This window comes from Alexandromys fortis, unplaced genomic scaffold, assembly GCF_014885135.2.
Source record: "Alexandromys fortis isolate MF-2015 unplaced genomic scaffold, M_Fortis_MF-2015_v1.1 scaffold_6, whole genome shotgun sequence".
NCBI classification, from domain to species: Eukaryota; Metazoa; Chordata; class Mammalia; order Rodentia; family Cricetidae; genus Alexandromys; species Alexandromys fortis.
Window position 1 is genome coordinate 9,877,825 of NW_026067902.1, and position 17,225 is coordinate 9,895,049.

Here is a 17,225-nt window from a genome sequence, read left to right on the forward strand (position 1 = left end):
CAGGTCAACACAAACTGGACTTGATGGGGGTTGGCATAGTGAACATAGAGTTGGATAGGTAGGGATGTTGGGGAGAATCTGGGAGAAGTTGGGAGAGAGGGAGGACTGTGATCAAAACACATTGTATGAGATTCTTAAAGAGCTAATAAAAACATTAAACAATTTCCAGTTACAAGGATCTCACGAAACAGTAGGCTTCATAAAACTGGAACGAACCGGATGCTCCAGCCAAGTAATGTGTAAAGTACTTTGTAAAGCAAGATCTTATGGGAGGTAATCCTGTGTTTCTAGGAGGCTGGAAAAGGCCTCAGGGAGAAGCTGCTGCTGTCTGAGCAGGGTTGTGGAAGGACGCGGGGAGGGGTGAATAAAGAAAAGGAGGTAGCTTGAGAAAGCATTGTTAGGGGCCAGGTTGGTTGACTCAACGTGTAGGTGGACGAATCCTGGGGGAGAGGAGGTTGGTTCAATTTGGAAGCGTGTATGCCAGGTTTTGGCCTGCCCCCTTCCATTCAGCTCCGCCTGCCCAAACCAGAATCAAGTAATTTTATTAGGTACCAGCTCTTTAAAAAGACCCATCTGTTTAACAGCTGTTATCTTCCACCCAGGATGAAGGTACAGCTTTTCCAAGGCATCTAATTTGTAAGGTCATAGAGAGGGATGGAATGCAAGACATTGATCATTCTCCAACGACACTCTCTCGTTACATGCCCTTTCTGTGACTGCACCACCACACACATCAGCCATTCCTATTGGCTTTGTCTGGGATTGGAGGCAGAGGGCCCTACTAGCTCGGAATCTGGGGATTAGCCTTGCTTATTGTCACTCAGAAAAGAGGAAAGAAGAAAAGTGGGCAATTCACAGAGCCTACAAGAGCACTAATAACAATGGAAAATGTCATAAATAAAAGCTATCCTCTGTTGAGCACTTGCGCAGGGCCAGGCAAGCATTAGCTGCTTCAGGTGTGTGGTCTTGAGTCTCTGATCCTTTCTGAAGTCGGGCCCCAGACCACAAAGCAGCGGGAGGTGGTGGTGCATACCTTTAATTTCAGCACTCCAGAGGTAGAAGCAGGCAGAGCGCTGTGACTCTGAGACCAGTGTGGTCTACAAAATGAGTTCCAGGACAGCCAGGCTGTTACACAGAGAAACCCTGTCTCAAGATAACAACAGCAAAAAATAGAGCAAAGTGAAGCCTTATGTTTTTTTCTTTTCTTTTTTTGTTTTGTATTTATTTAAATAACATTTTTTTCATTTATTTTACATTCTGATCCTGCTCCCATCTCCCCGTTTCCCCATCTTCCCCACCCCCCAATCCTCCCTCATATCCATTTGGAAAGGGGCAGGCCTCCCAGAAGCCTTGTGTTTTTCTTGTCATTATTCCCTAAACAGTGTAGTGATTACTTATTGTTATTAGGTCTTTTCATTAATCCGTGTAATTAATCTAGAGATGACTTAAAGCACATGGAGGTTATACACACACAGGGCCATTTGACATAAGGGACTCGCTCCCCGAAGGATTTCTATATTAAGACTCCTAGAACCAGTCCCCCGTGGTTACCAAGGGAAGACCGTACTGTTTAATGTCTATTTCTCTTCTCTAGAATTTAAATTTCCAAGAGCAAGGATTTTTTTTTGCTTGTTTTGTTCATTGTGAGCGTTGTAGCATTCAGAGCAGTGCATTCAGACATGGGTTGCAACTTCATAAATATTTGTTCAGTGAATGGGAGAATGGCCAGTGTGGGTCTCTTTGAACATTTGAGAATCCTGTCATCAAAAGGCTCTCCTAAGAGCTGCAGCCAGGAAGCCTGGAGATGGGATTAGAGTGCGGGTCGCGAGGCTAAGGCTTTACTCTCTCCTCTCCACCGCAATGTACCCCTCTTAGAGATTCTTCATTGCTCCTGGTTTAGCTCCAGTTCCTCCCACTGACGAGGCAGCTCCCATTCGTCTGGTTTGTTCACAGCTGAATCCTGGGTACCTCCTCAGTGTGTGTTAGAAGAAACAAGCACAGGTGGGAACACGGAAGACTGAGGCGTGGGGTGGGGGGTCTCCATAGTTTGGATGCGCTGTGATTGGGTGGATGCCTAGCCCCTTTCGACCACACATTGCCACCAAGGAATTACTAAGCCTTTCACACATAAGCAAGTGGCGCTCCATCAGCTCGGCCAGCTAATGTGTGACGGAGTTGGCATTTGAACCCACGTTTCCAGAGCTCACTTGTCATGCAGAAAGGACTCCAGTTAATGCTTCACGGCTCATTCTACCCAAAGGTAACAGCTGTCTGGCCAGAAGGTCCACTGCCAACCAATTAGGACCAATGTGTCTCATTCAAGGTCAGAGCTTTTGGGGACAAGGTGAAATTCGCTTTTAATTCACAACTCCCGAGTTGTATCCATTTATGTAAAAACTTTCATGTCATTTAAGCCCCAACCCCCCTTGGACTTCAATGGAAGCTTTGAATCTATGTGGAAGGTCAGAAGCATTTCTTTGAAAGTGTGTAGGGACCTGGTAGAAACGACATTAGCATATTCATTATCATCAGGGTTCTTTGAATGTAGCTTTTGGCTATTCTCTGAAAGCATTTGGAGGACCATGGCTCTTTTTTTGTTCAAACATCCCTGGTCTGAAGCGAGGCTGCGGCTGCCTACTGGGTGCTGCAGCATGCCTTCCAACAGGCAGCCGTGGGTCTGTGTTGCATAAGGCAGTGGTGAGTGTCATCCTTGAGGAGTCTCCACGGTGACCCAGCCTTGTTGGCTGTTGGAAGACATTCCTCTCCCACTCATTCAGAATGCTTTAGCTGACAAAAGATGGCTTTACCTGGAAGTTAGACCCTATCAACAGGAGGGCCCTAGGTGAGGCAGAGAGTCAGGATGGCGCTAGTGCTGACAAAGTAGCGGGCCAGTTCTGCTAAGTGCCAAGACCATCGAGGGGACATTTAGGGGCCCTAATTCCCAGTACTCTTTAACCATTCGGATCCAATTCTTCTTGGTGAGTGTAAGAAACAATCAACATAATTTTTTTAATGTGCTAAGATATCTTCCACGTACACACAAATATACCCATTAGCAGCAGAGGACCCCAAACAGAAGGTATTATTGGGTCATCCCAGCTGACATCTTAGCAACTCAGAACACGGCAGGACGTAGTCAGGCTGCACTGGGATCATAAAACCAACAGAACCTGATGGCCAAGGGAATGCTGGGTAAGAAATATTGGAGTGGGAGACGAGAGAACAGACAGGGACGGCTTCTAGGTACTGATTTCCGCAACAGAACCACAGGGTTATTGGTGTTTTCTGAAGAGGGGGTCATGCTTGAGGCATGATCAGGAGTGAGTTTTGGATGGGGAAGATGTGACTTTGAAGTGGGCAGGTGGACATGTGTCTGTGGCACAGGGGAGACTAAAGCTTGGCACAGAGTCACCCCTAATGGTGAGGAGACACCATGAAGGGTACCATCGGGACTGAGCCAGGGTTTTAGTTCCACAAAGGTAGGCCAGGCTCTGCCTCCTGGGCCTCTCTGCTCATGTGTTATGGGAAGGAATGACCTAGTATTGTCTTCCTTTCATTTGCCATTTCCAGTTCTAGTACAGGCGAAGTGGGGCGGGCGGGGGGGGGGGGGGGGGGATCAACCCCATTGGTCACAGAGGTTATTGTAAAGCTACCGGTAGAGATTCGTGGGTGGGAATTTTGACCATGCATCACAGAACAAAGTTGAGTCCTTGGAAAATTATTTGGGACCTAGTGTTCAGCTATGCTGATGGCCCTCTTGATTGATTGATTTTTCAATCAATTTATCAATTAGATTGATTTTCACCCCCTTTTCCCTGTGTTCCTTTCCCGAGGTTCGGGTTGACTCCCCAGGCCTCCATTTAAATGATGCAATCTGTAGAGTCTTTCAGCTTTCGTGTTCTTGTGTGACTCTTCCTGCTTCAGGAAATGACCAAAGGAAGAGGCAGGCACAGGGCTGAAAGCTAGGAGGCAGCTTTAGTGCCTGAATACAACGGGCCTAGGCAACATCGACCCCCAAACCGAGCTTCAGTGCGGTTAAACAAAGCATTTTATACCGCTCCTGTCCCCTTGCCTGCTTCCTCACCCCCGCATAGCAACCCAGAGTGACATATTTTGATTGGATATATTAAGCTTGTTAAGTAGCATTTGCTAAATTCCTCCATAAGCAGACGGTCTCCACAAGCAGAAGAATCAGCCACAAATCATTTATAGTATAGAGGAGAGAGGTGAGTAACGTGGTATAGCTCAAGGGCGCCACCCAGCTTGCTGCGTGTATTTTCCTCAGCTTCTTAGACCCTTCTGCCATTTTTTTTATGCTTTTAGAATCTGTCTTAACTAGGGGTTCTACTGTGATACACACCATGACCAAAAGGGTTTATTTTAATCTTACAGCTCTTAGGTCACACTAAGTCACAGAGGGAATTCAGGGCAGGAACCTGGGCAAGAGCTGATATAGAGGCCATGGAGGGGTGAGTGCTGCTTACTGGTTTTTTTTTCTGCGTTCTTATAGAACCCAGGACAACCAGCCCAGGAGTGGCCCCACCCACAATGGGTTGGCCCCACCTCCTGTGTCAATCATTAATTAGGAAATGTCCTTCAGGCTTGCCTACAGCCCTACCTTATGGAGGCATTTTCTCAATTGAGATCCCCTCCTTGCAGATGACTTTAACTTAAATCAAGTTGAAATAGGACTAGTCAGCACAAGGTCAAAATAGCATCAGCTCACATCTCCAGCGGCATCCAGATACCCTGAGAAATATAACTATATCAGCATACCTGGACAGGGTTTCTAACGTAGGGGCTGCCACTTACTCAGCAGGAATCTCCAAGTATTGGAGGGCAGAATTCTTTGGTGTGTGTGTGTCTGTGTGTGTGTGTGTCTCTGTGTGTGTGTGTGTGTTTAGGCATGGCATTGTTTTAAGGCAAGTTTAGCACGTGGTTTGTCAGATTCTGTTTTACATATATCAAAAGATATCGTAACTGGCTTAGGGGACTCAGTCATTAACACTGAAAAAAGACTAAAGAATGTTAACAGAAGCTTTTAAGAATTATATATATATATATGACATGAGTAAATATATATATATATATACATTTACTCATCTTTTATAACGTCTTCCAGAGAGAGCAATCATAAACTATTAGGAGACGGAAAACGCAAACAACATAAATTTTTCCCAGCTATCATTCTAGGAGTCAACAGAAGCTTTTTTTTTGTCATGCTTCCTGTTTGCTGAGGCTGTGGAGAGTCAGGCCTACAGCAGAGATTAAAACAAATGTAGATTCCTTGAACATTATTTAGGAAATATGGTTTAAATATGTGAGTTTTGTTATGCTGTGTTTTTTTTTTTAAAAAAAATAATTTGACGCTGTCAAAAGCAAACAAATGGAGCTAATGTCAAGGAGTGCAATGCATAAGGAAATAAATACTTTCCTTCCTGCTGTGGGTAGTCGAATCCTCATGCCTCCACCGTGCATAGTCTAGGTAGCTTCCGGAGAAGCCCGAGCAATGATGGAGACATCTCACGGTTCTCTGGTCTCACGGGGTCTTCTGGCATCAGAGCTTGGCCTCCCCGGATGGTCAATTCACACGGTGTTGACAGGTCAGGAATGCATCCATTCCCAGTGGCAAGCAGCTGGCTTCATTCTGTTGTGTTGAGGCCAGGGAATCCTCTCTGCCACGTGTATTATAATAGGGAAAGATTTAGAAACAAGCGAGCCTTTCCAGCAGGGGTCTCATTGGGTTTTTACACACAGTGCAAGGGATCCTGTGCCGTATTCTGAGGAGTTAGAGCTTGGCTTCCTGTTCTTACGGAGCTGGGTTGGCTTTGTAATTGTGCTGCCAGAAATGTGTCCAAAGTGCTGCAGCTGAAAAGCGTGGTACAACTTTGGAGAACAATATAGGTATCAAAGGACGCAGGTGTTGCCCTTTTACTCCAGGGCTTAACTTTGCTAAGAGGAGGAAAACGGAGGGCCGGGGTAAAGGGTACAGGCAATGAGCCAGTGCACAGGTCCCAGCAGTCTGGTGGCAGACTGGGTAAAACATTCCCATGTCCGTAGCACTACCATAGTTCAGCTTGTGGGATGAATACAGGGCACCGACCATCTGCCCCTCCCTTGTTTGAGATGGTCACAGTGTGGGTCCTGCCTCCAAAGTCCCCCATAGGCAAACGAATCCACCCCCCTGTTGTGTGAGACTTGAGGAGTAGCTCACTTCTGTTGGTAAGGAGAAGGTTTGGTGGTCCTGCCTGCACAGTCGGGGACAGGAGCAACAGGTCCTGGCAAGCCTTGTTTTCCGATCTGTTCTCATTCTGTAATGTGCAATACCTAACATGCTGTTATTGCAGGGGGGGTTGTCTCCCATCCGAGGAAGGAGCACTGTTCTATCCAGGGGATGTCCTGACATGCAAGCGTCATGTATTTTAAATTTAATCTATTTTATCAAAGCATTTAATTCTTTATATCTAATTCTAATCAGCATACTTAGTAAAAGTAAAACCAAAGCGAACTCTGTCGGCACTATGCCCTTTATATAATAAGGTATTGTTAGATTTACCTTAAGTCCTGGCCCATTGTCTGACCCAGTAATAACAGGAATTGCAAACCTAAGGACCCTTTGTTCTAGAAGTTGGACTACTGCGTAGATACTTTCTGGATGAATAGAAAAGACTTTTAGCTAGCCAGAGAGAGTACAAAGACAACCAAGTATTTGTGACTCCTGATTTGGGGAAGTTCTATAAAGTCAACAACAAATTTTTTTTTAATTGGGCTTTCTAAAATTCTGCATTTACCTCCCAGAGCTACACAGAGAAACCCTGTCTCTAAAAGCCAAAATCAATCAATCAATAAAATCTATATTTGGAGAGGGCCCTAAGTCGCTGTCAGGGCTTATTCCGGGCACAGGGTCACATTGTTCACGAGTTCACCGGGGATTCCGGCAAGCCAGGGAACATAAAAGTGCCAGCCTGCCGTGGCTTCTAGAACTGCCTGGCTGACTCGAGTTCCCTAATGGAGCCCTTTAACAAACACAGGGCAATGGCCTCGGGAATGGCTCTCTTTTCATCTTTAAACTATTTTCAGTCTCAATCGGTCATTTCTTGTTGTAATCGGGGTCCCACTTACTTAATAGGCTGTAAATGAATGTGGCTTGTCACAAATGCCAGTTCCTTTCCCCCACTCCACCCCCATTTGGGGGGAAGTTGCCAGTTCTGTTTCTCCATCTGCTCTGTGGTTGCTCCGGGCAGCGGCAAGGCTTCCCTTCTGCATATAGCAGGGGGCAGATAATTTTACCCACACCGTCAGCAGTAGCAGGGAGGAAGGGGAAGGTCATGGTCTATCTGGAATCCAGTCCACTGCCGGCTACAGACATTCTAGTCTTTATAACGCCTTTTCAATGAAGCTGCGTATCCCTCACATACTTGTTTAACACAGATGTAGACCCCATATCATTTCTATATTTTTATCATGTATAAACTGAGGACACTAGTGGCTTCCTTTCTTGTAAGATGTACTTTGACTAGAATTTAATCTCTGTAGACCCAATGGTTTCTCTGATTAAAAGAATGCTGTGGGGGCTGGAGAGATGGCTCAGCAGTTAAGAGCATTGCCTGCTCTTCCAAAGGTCCCGAGTTCAGTTCCCAGCAACCACATGGTGGCTCACAACCAACTGTAATGAGGTCTGGTACCTTCTTCTGGCCTTCAGGCATACATGCAGAAAGAATATTGTATACATAATAAATAAATAAATATTTTTTTTAAAAAGAATGTTGTGGGGGTCCACAGAAGTGGGTCCATTCTACCTTGACCAAAGGTCAGAGAATTCAAGCCTATTCCTGCTCCTTCAAGGATGTGACAGGAAGTTTGACTCAGGGAGTGGCTGCCTACAGGATGTTTCGTCTAAGGTGTGGTCATTGCATGTTCTGCCTAAACAAGAGAATGCTTAACTCAGGATATAGTTGCTTGATGTTTCAGGTATTGAAGCTTTGTTTGTTCTTTGTGCCATGTTAAAGCAGTCTTTTGCCTTTTTCCCCCCACCCCTGGCCTTTGGACTGGGGTATATAAGCATATAGAAAATAAATGTGGGCAAATTCAGTTCACTGATTGCCTTACGGGTCCTATTCTGTCTCTGTTTCTTTTCTTTCATATCTTTGTTCTTCCTGCCTAAAATTTCTAATCTACCCGCCTCTACCCTGGAAGTGCAAACCCCATTGAAGCTGGACCCCAACAGGATGGGCAACTTATCAGCAGGGTCTCATTGTCCCCAGGGTCCTGGATCACCATGGATCTCAGGGGTCAAAATATTGGATGTTCTCTTTGGCCCTCATCCCTTTGGGTGTAGGCTTTCAAGGGCAGCTGTGTCGGTCTTCTGCTGTAAACTCTGTACAGTATTTAGATGAAGTCTGAACCAAACAACCTGAAGAGGTTTTCAGTACATAAGTCCTGGCTTTGGTAAGGCTCAGTTTCCCAAGTGGCTAACGTTTAACAAAGTTACCAAAAACTTAAGTGATTATCTACATTAAACACATTTTTGATTGTTTGTTTTTCAAGGCAGGGTTTCTCTGTGTTAACCTGGCTGTCCTGGAATTTGCTCTGTAGACCAGGCTGGCCTTAAACTCACAGAGATCCACCTGACTTTACCTCCAAAGCGTTGGGATTAAAGGTGTGCATCAGCACACCTGGTTCTTAAAAAACTAACAATTTTTTAAGTTAGTTTTTGTTACCATGAATAGATTATTATCACCTTTGGATTTTTAATAAACTTTAATTGCTAAACATGCCATCCTGAAATTCTGTCTTAGTTAGGGTTATTATTGCAGTGATGAAACACCATGACCAAAGCAACCTGGGGAGGAGAGGGTTTATTTGACTTACGTTTCCACATCACTGTTCACCGTGAAGGAAGTTAGGACAGGAACTCAAGAGGGGCAGGAACCTGGGGGCAGGGACTATGGAAGGGTGGTGCTCAGGAACCTGGGGGCGGGGACTGTGGAAGGGCGGTGCTTATTGGTTTGCTCTTCACGGCTTGCACAGACTGATTTCTGATAGAACCAGGATCACAAGCCCAGGGGTGGCCCCACACACAATGGGCTGGGCCCTTCCACATCAATCACTAATTAAGAAAATTCCATGCAGGCTTGCCCACAGCCCAGTCTCATGGAGGTGTTTTCTCAACTGAGATTCCTTCCTCTTCAATAGCTTTAGCTTGTATGGCGTTGACTTAAAACTAACCATCCCAATGGATCCTTTGTCAGCCCAACACACAAACAAATCACTGTTAAGCCACAACCTTTCCTTTCTTGTTAATTTCCAAGATCACACATGAATATCCACATTACAATATAAGCATCACAAATTTTAAAAGTCCCAGTCTTTAAAAATTCAAACACTTAAAAATTCTGTCCTTTTAAAATATTCAGTCTCTTTTAAAATCCAAAGTCTTTGTAAAATTCCAAATCTCTTTAAAAGTTCAAAGCCTCTCAGCTGTGGATTCCTTTAAAATCACATTCCATAATGAAACCAAATTTAAGCAGTAACTATCTACAAGGACAGCCCTACAGGAGGTTCTAGAAGGAAAATTTCAACCTGAAGAGGCAAACCACAACCAAGAAAACAAAAGGAATAAGTAAGACCAGACCAGTAAATCAGAGGAAGTGGGAGAAAATTCACACCACCACATCAAAATAACAGAACCAACAAACATTGCTTGTTGATACTGCTCAACATCAATGGTCTCAATTCCCAATAAAAAGACACAGACTAACTAAATGGATTTGAAAACTTTTGCCTGTATCCAAGAAACACACAGACATACATCAGGGTAAAAGGATGAAAAAATATAATCAAAATTAACAGATCTGAGATGCAAGCTTGTATAGCTGTTTTAATATCTGACAAAAGAAACTTCCAAAAAAAAAAAAAAACCCTCATCAGAAGATATAGGAAAGCACACTACATTCTCATTAAAGAGAAAAATCTACCAAGATGGCATTCTTAATATCTATGCACCAAACATAAGAACAATCGAACTCTTACAAGAAACATTATGAGTGGGAGATGAGTGTAATTGAGATGCAGGTTTTGAAAGACATGAAGAATAAATACAAAACAGTTGTCAATCAAAAAGAAAGAAAGAAAGAAAGAAAGAAAGAAAGAAAGAAAGAAAGAAAGACTACTAAGGCTTAAATCACATATTGACCACACGCACTGATAGTGGGAGACTTCAATACCCCACTCTTGGCAATAAACAGGTCATCCAGACAAAAAATTAATAGAGACATGCAGGGACTAAATGATGTCATAAATCAAATGGACCTAACAAATATTTTCAGAACAATTCACCCAAATATAAAAGAATGTATGTCCCCAGCAGCCCATGGAACATTCTCCAAAACTGACCACATACTTGACCACAGAGCAGTTCTCAACAGACACAAGATAATTGAAATAACACTCTGCATCCAATCTGATCACCACACATTAAAGCTGGATTTCAACAAAAACAGAAACAACAGAAAGCCTACAACCTCGTGGAAACAGAACAAAATCACTACTGAATGAAAAATGGGTCAAGACAGAAATTAGAAAAGAAATGAAAAACTTTCTAGAATTGAATGAAAATAAAAAAATCAATGTACCCGAACTTATGGTGCACAATGAAAGCAGTTCTAAGATTCAAGTTCATACAGCACTAAATGCCTACATCTAAAAAATGGAGAGGTCTCATATTAGTAACTTAATAGCACACCTGAAATCTCTAGAATAAAATGAAGCAATAACACCTCAAAAACTAGATGACAAGAAATAATCAAACCCAGAGTTGAAATCAATAAGATAGAAACAAACAAACAAAAACCCACAAAGAATAAATGAAACAAAGAGTTGGTTCTTTGAAAAAAATCAATAATATTGACAAACCCTTAGCCAATTTAACTAAAAGGTGGAGAGAGAAGATCCAAATTAACAAAATTAGAGACTAAAAGGGAAGCATAAAAACAAACATGGAGAAAATCCAGAGTCATAATGAAATAATTTAAAAACTTGTACTCCACAAAATTGTTTTCCAAAAAAGAAATGAATAATTTTCTTGATGTACAACACCTACCAAAGTTAAATCAAGATCTAAAAAAAAAAAAAGTTTAAACAGACCTATAGTCCCTAGTAAAATAGAAGCAGTAATTAAGTCTTCCAATAAAAAAAAAAAGACCAAGACCAGATTTCTACCAGGATTTCAAAAAAGAGTTATTTCAAATATTTCCCAAAGTATTCCACAAAATAGTAACAGAAAGAAAATTGCCTAATTCATTCTACAAGGCTGCAGGTATTTAAGTATTTACCCTGGTTCTTAAACCACATAAATATACCATAAGGAAAGAGAATTACAGACTAATTTCCCTTATGAACAGAAATGCAAAAATTCTCAATAAAATACTTGCAAACTGGATCCAAGAACACATCAAAAAGATTATCCACCATGATCAAGTAGGCTTTGCCCCAGAACTTCACGATTCAATACACATAAAACAATAAATAGAACCCACCACATAAACAAACCAAATGACAAATCTGCACGGTCATCTCATTTAATGCAGAAAGGCCTTTAACAAAATCCAACACCCCTTCATGATAAAGCCCTGGAGAGATTAGGAATGCAAGAGACATACCTAAACATAGGAAAGGCTGTTCACAGCAAACCGATAGCCAACACCAACTTAAATGGAGAGAAACCCAAAGTATTTTCACTGAAATCAGGAACAAGACATGATTACCCACTCTCTCCATACCTTGAAGTCTTATCTAGAGGAATAAGACAACTGAAGGAGATCAAGGGGATACAAATAGAAAAACGAAGACATCAAAGCATTGCGACTTACAGATTATGTGACAATGTACAGTGAGCCTAAAATCTTTCCCAGGTAATTCCTACAGCTGATAACCACTTTCAGCGAAGTAGCAACACACAAAATTAAAGCAGAAATCAGAAGCCCTCCTATACAAAAACGACAAATGGACTGAGAAAAAATCAGGGAAATAGCACATTTCACAGTAGCCTCAAAACTATGAAATATTTTTGGGTAACTATAACCAAGCAAGTGAAAAGCTTGTATGATAAAAAAATTTTAAGATATTGAAGAAAAGTCAGGCAATGGTCACATGTGCCTTTAATCCCACCACTCAGGAGGCAGAGGCAGGAGAATCTCTGTGAGTTCATGGTTAGCCTGGTCTACAGAGCAATTCCAGGATAACCAGAGTTTCAGGGAAACCCTGTCTCGAAAAACCAATGTGTGTGTGTGTGATATATATGATGTCAGAAGATGCCTGAGACCACCAGAAAACACAGATATTTACATTACAATCCATAACAATAGCAACATTACAGTTATGAAGTAGCAACAAAAATAATTTTATGTTTGGGGTCACCACAACTTGAGAAACTGTATTAAAGGGTCACAACATCAGAAAGGTTGAGAACCACTACTCCAAAAGAAGAAACAATAAAGCTGTTAATTTGCAGAATATAAACAGAGAACGTTTGGAAAATATGACAGGGCCCCAGACCTTAGTAGACCCCATCCCTTAGCACAACTGACTGCAGGATGGAAGTATCACTCAGGTCATAAAATTCGGCATATAGACAGCACCACCTGCCAAAACTAAAACAAAGACCTAATCCATCCAAGTCCATAGTTCTGAAAAAGTCTCTAAGTGTAGTTCCACTTCTGGCTAACTGTTCTTATTAACTGAAGTATGTCAACCCAGAACCTTGTTTTTGTGCTTAAAAGCTCAATCTGAGAAAGGTATGGGGCTACACTTGGATCCCAAACACCCAATATAGTAGCCAACTGGCTAATAAAAGACTTTCTATTGGCTTAAACCCATATCAGAGGAGTTGTCTCTGGTGGATATCCCACAGCAAAAGCAGTATCAGATTTAAAATAGATATTTGAGGAACAGGAGACCAGAAAGAAAGTCTTGGAGAGAGTGTCAAAAGTAAAGATGAATGTTGAAGTACTCAACACATCTCAACCCTCCACTGCCATCCATCCCTCTGTCCCCTTGCCTCCTCCAACAGAACTTCCGCTTCCTCCTTCACAACCACGCTTTGCTCCTCTAGCAACTCCCAAAGAGACTTGGGCCATTCTCAAGACGAACCAAATTCTATAGGAAAAGGAAAATAGTATTGGAGCTCCTTTAAATCTAAAACTAAGAGGAAGAGGGGACTCAGATTCTCTTTACTCCCTGGAGAGAACTGAGCTGAAACCTTTGATTATGGGCTTCTCAGATCTGTATCGGGAAGGACTAGGAATTTTAAACAATTTCATATTACTCTAATAGCACATGAACCAAGGTTTTCTTGCCTATATCAATTAATCCACTTATTGCTTCCAGGAAGTAAGGCAGAAGAAGGCTTTGCTCGGCAGAGTGGAACCCGCTACCCTTGAGGACTTTTGTAAATAGAGGCAGATGCCAAAAATGCTCGTACTGAGTTAAGAAATCATCTTTCTGGTCTGACACCAAAATTATTACACAAAATCCTGACTGTACCAGAATATTACAACAATGTAAAATAAGGCCAAGGGGAAACTGTACCTGACTTCTATGTCAGGTTTGCAAAAACATTAGCGTACTCAGGAACTCTTCCTAAGAACTTTGAGGGTCACAGGAATGATGTCTATCTAGTTCCTGGGTCTTGGTTGCAGTGTGCTTTGGGGGGGGGGGGGACTTGTGCCTGTGTTATATGGTATATTCTCTGAAATTGCAGCTTCCCTACAAATGAGCATTTCCTCTAGGAGGGGAAGGAAGACTCCCTAGTCATAAACAAGAGAGAAGTAACAGTCATGCCTGAGCCTAAGATCCTTGAAGGCCCCTCCCCAGCAGTGTAAAAAGCAGTAACATGTGGGTAAGAGATGTTTGGACTGTAGAATGGCTTGCAAGCTGCACAGCAGATCTGGGGTTGCAGGGTTTGGGGAGCCATCACCCATGTTGAGTGGGCTTCCTAGTGATGCAGCTGCTTTTGAATTATCTTGTAAGGAATCCTCATCCATACTCATGTTAGTAATTCCAATAAAAACTCATTAGTTCACCAAACTGGATACTAGTACAATTGTGACTTCAGCCTATCGTGAGCTCCCTTTCTGGAGAAAGTTGATTTTCCTTATTTTTTTTTTTGACAAATTGTCAAAAGTTTTATATACAGAGTCACCAAATCTGTCCCTCTCATAATTGGTGAATCAGGATAATCAAATGCATTTGTCTCTTTAAGTTTATAAAATAGTTCAAATCATGGGCAGACTGATAGACAGATGAAAGAAAGAAAGAAAGAAAGAAAGAAAGAAAGAAAGAAAGAAAGAAAGAAAGAAAGAAAGAAAGACACATTCTGTCTACCAACAGAAGGTTCAAGAATCCAGTAGTTATTCAGTCCATGAGACTGGATGTCTCAGCTGGTCTTTGCTGTGTGCTGGAATTCTGAAGAAGTAGGCTCCAATGCCAGTGAAGGAATGGACTTGCCCGCAAGAGCAAGCGGGCAAAGAGAGCTTCCTCCTTCCATATCCTTTATATAATCTACCAGCAGAAGGTATGGCCAAGATTAAAGGTGGATCTTCTCACGTCAAGAGATCTGGATTAAAAGTGAGTCTCTCCACTTCAAATTATTTAATTAAGAAAAACCCCTCACAAATGTACTACTTGGATTCTAGTTAATTCCAGATGTAGTCAAGATGACAACCATGAATAGCTACCAGAAATCCACCCCTTGTCAAATTGACACACAATCTATCTCCTTATGTCATGCTTTATTTCTAAATGATAACAACAACTAGATCATAACTATATATAACATGGCATAACTATCCCATGTACAATAGCAAAAGGATTATATGTTTAAGCAGGTCATTATTATGTCTAATATAACTATCCTTTATACAACCACTAATGCATTATAAATTTTAGGATAGGGGAAAATATCTCCTGAAGGATATTTTTTAATTTTTTAAGGACTAATAATTGATGTTATATTATATGATAAAAAATTAAAAGAAAAAACAAATATCTGTACAAATATATTCTTAACAAAATATGACAGAAACACTCATGTCAATTATAATCTTTGATTCTGCAACTGATCATGTGGCCTTAGCTCGTATTTATAATTACCGTGCTCTACTTCCAATTCTGGACTTCATCCACCCTTAGCAAGCACCTTAACAGATCGTGGCTCTGGAGAACTAACCCAGACCTTCATTCCTAAGGGATCTGTGTCCGTTGTCATCCTGCCTGGATTAGGTTATCTGACTCGGCACATGGCTGAATCTTTGCTTCTGGGACTTCTTGCAGAGAGCCAGGACCCCAGAATAGGTTCTTCCTTTTTTTCAGGCTTCTCCACCTCCCTCCCCCTCACTCACCATCCCTCTGCCTGGAGGACACACAGGATGTTTTCTTTCCATTTTATTTCCCCACTAGGTTGGGTCTTCCCACTTCCTCCTTTCTCCCTCTGATAAACATGACATGAGGTTACAGTCCAGGAAACCTATACCAGAGGAGAGAGGACACACCTCTTCCTCGTGGGAGCTCCTGGGTCTCCGGAGTTCTCTTTCTTGGAGTGCCCTGCTTACTTGAGTGGTGGTAGTTAGAAGAAAGGGAGAGATTTCCATAGAAGTTTCCCTCTCAGACTGATGAGATCCACATCAGCTGAGTGGATACACTGGGGAGGGCAGGTGGGATGTGGCAAAAGAGGGAAAGAAGACAGGCCTGCTTCATCATCACTTCTGAGGACACACCTGACACCAAGGGCCTCATTAATACGGTATTCCTTCGATGTACCCAGGACATGCAACGCCTTTCATGTCAAATTATTTTTTATAGGGAAAAAAGATAAATATCAGCTAAGGTTGGAGTTGTATCTCGGTAATTACTTAATATGCATAAAATCATTAGATCAATTTCTATATTACAAACAAACCAAATCAAAGCCCTCAAAACAGCAGACCAGACCTGTATGTTCAAGTGAATAACTGAGATGCCAGACACAGCAGAGTAAGGGAAAGAGAAACCCAGGGGAGAGATTGTCCCTAACAGGTAGGAGAAACAGGCTGCTGTGTCTTGGGTTCATTTTTTCTGTAGCTTGGTGAGTATTACATGATTCTGAGCAACAGGAAAATGCCGAAGCAACATTTATGAACCCAAAGTGGAGACCAAGGGTTGGGTTTTAAAGTCTGTGTTCTATCTTCATCATATCTTGTTGTACTTACAAGCTTCACTGTAGCTGCCTTTCTGGGACTCAGCATCCATTCTAGGTTTCCACAAGTTGTCCCCAGGCAGTAATAGAGTAGACTCTGAGAGACAGTGATGGTCCCTCCAGGACAGGGGAATCTAGGGCTCGGTACATCAGACACCAGCGCTGTGGCTAGAAGCTGGTGGTGAGCTCGGTTCATCCCTATTCTGGTTTAGGGGTTCCACAAAATCATCACCCAGACAACATGGTAAACTTTCTTTGGATGTGGGCTTGAGGGATGGACAGAGACCTTAGCCACAATGACCACTTCCTTCAGTGTGGCTCTAACTTCTGCTCAGACTCTGCTAAGTGGGGGCAGATTTATAGGACAGCCTAGGTTGGGAAGAGACCAGCCAGAGGCTCCTGGGCTCTTGCGAGTTTCACCCAGGCATTCTTACCATGGCTACTATAGTTTTGAAGGCTCTGGGCCTGGGACCTCTTCTGCCAACCCTTCTGCTGGCATTTGCAGGTGAGTCTTGGCCATGGAGACCCTCAGAGCATGCAGGCCAGCACTCAGGGGTAGCAAAATCATGTTCTAGATAGGAGCTGAGTCCCAGGGAACTTTCCTGGTCTGTTTGAACGTCTTCATATTGTAGACCTTTTAGGGACAGGGAGATAGTGGGATTTCAGGGATCGATCAGAGGGAGAACAAGTGGCACAGAGGTGGGGGCTGGGAGGCCTGGTGGCAAGGAAAGGGTCTGGGGCCTATGATGTCAACTTTGGGCTTCATGGCTGCCAGTTTCAGAACTATGAAACACATATACTGTATATAAATATATATTTATATTGTATATATTTATATATATAAATATATAGAAAGAGAGAGGGGAAGGGAGGAGGTAGGGCAGGAGAAGGGAGAGAAAAGAGAGAGGGAGAGAGCTAGAGAGACAAAAAGGGAGGAAAGGAGGAAGGTAAGGAGGAAAAGAGGGAGGGAGGGAGAGAGAGAGGGAGGGAGAGA

At 42.6% G+C, this 17,225-nt stretch overlaps 1 protein-coding gene across 1 annotated transcript in view; it reads left to right on the forward strand.

Moving 5' to 3' along the window:
* Positions 1-17,225, forward strand: part of LOC126496769 (signal-regulatory protein beta-1-like) — a 73,193-nt gene that overhangs the window by 25,382 nt on the left and 30,586 nt on the right. The window lies entirely within an intron of this gene.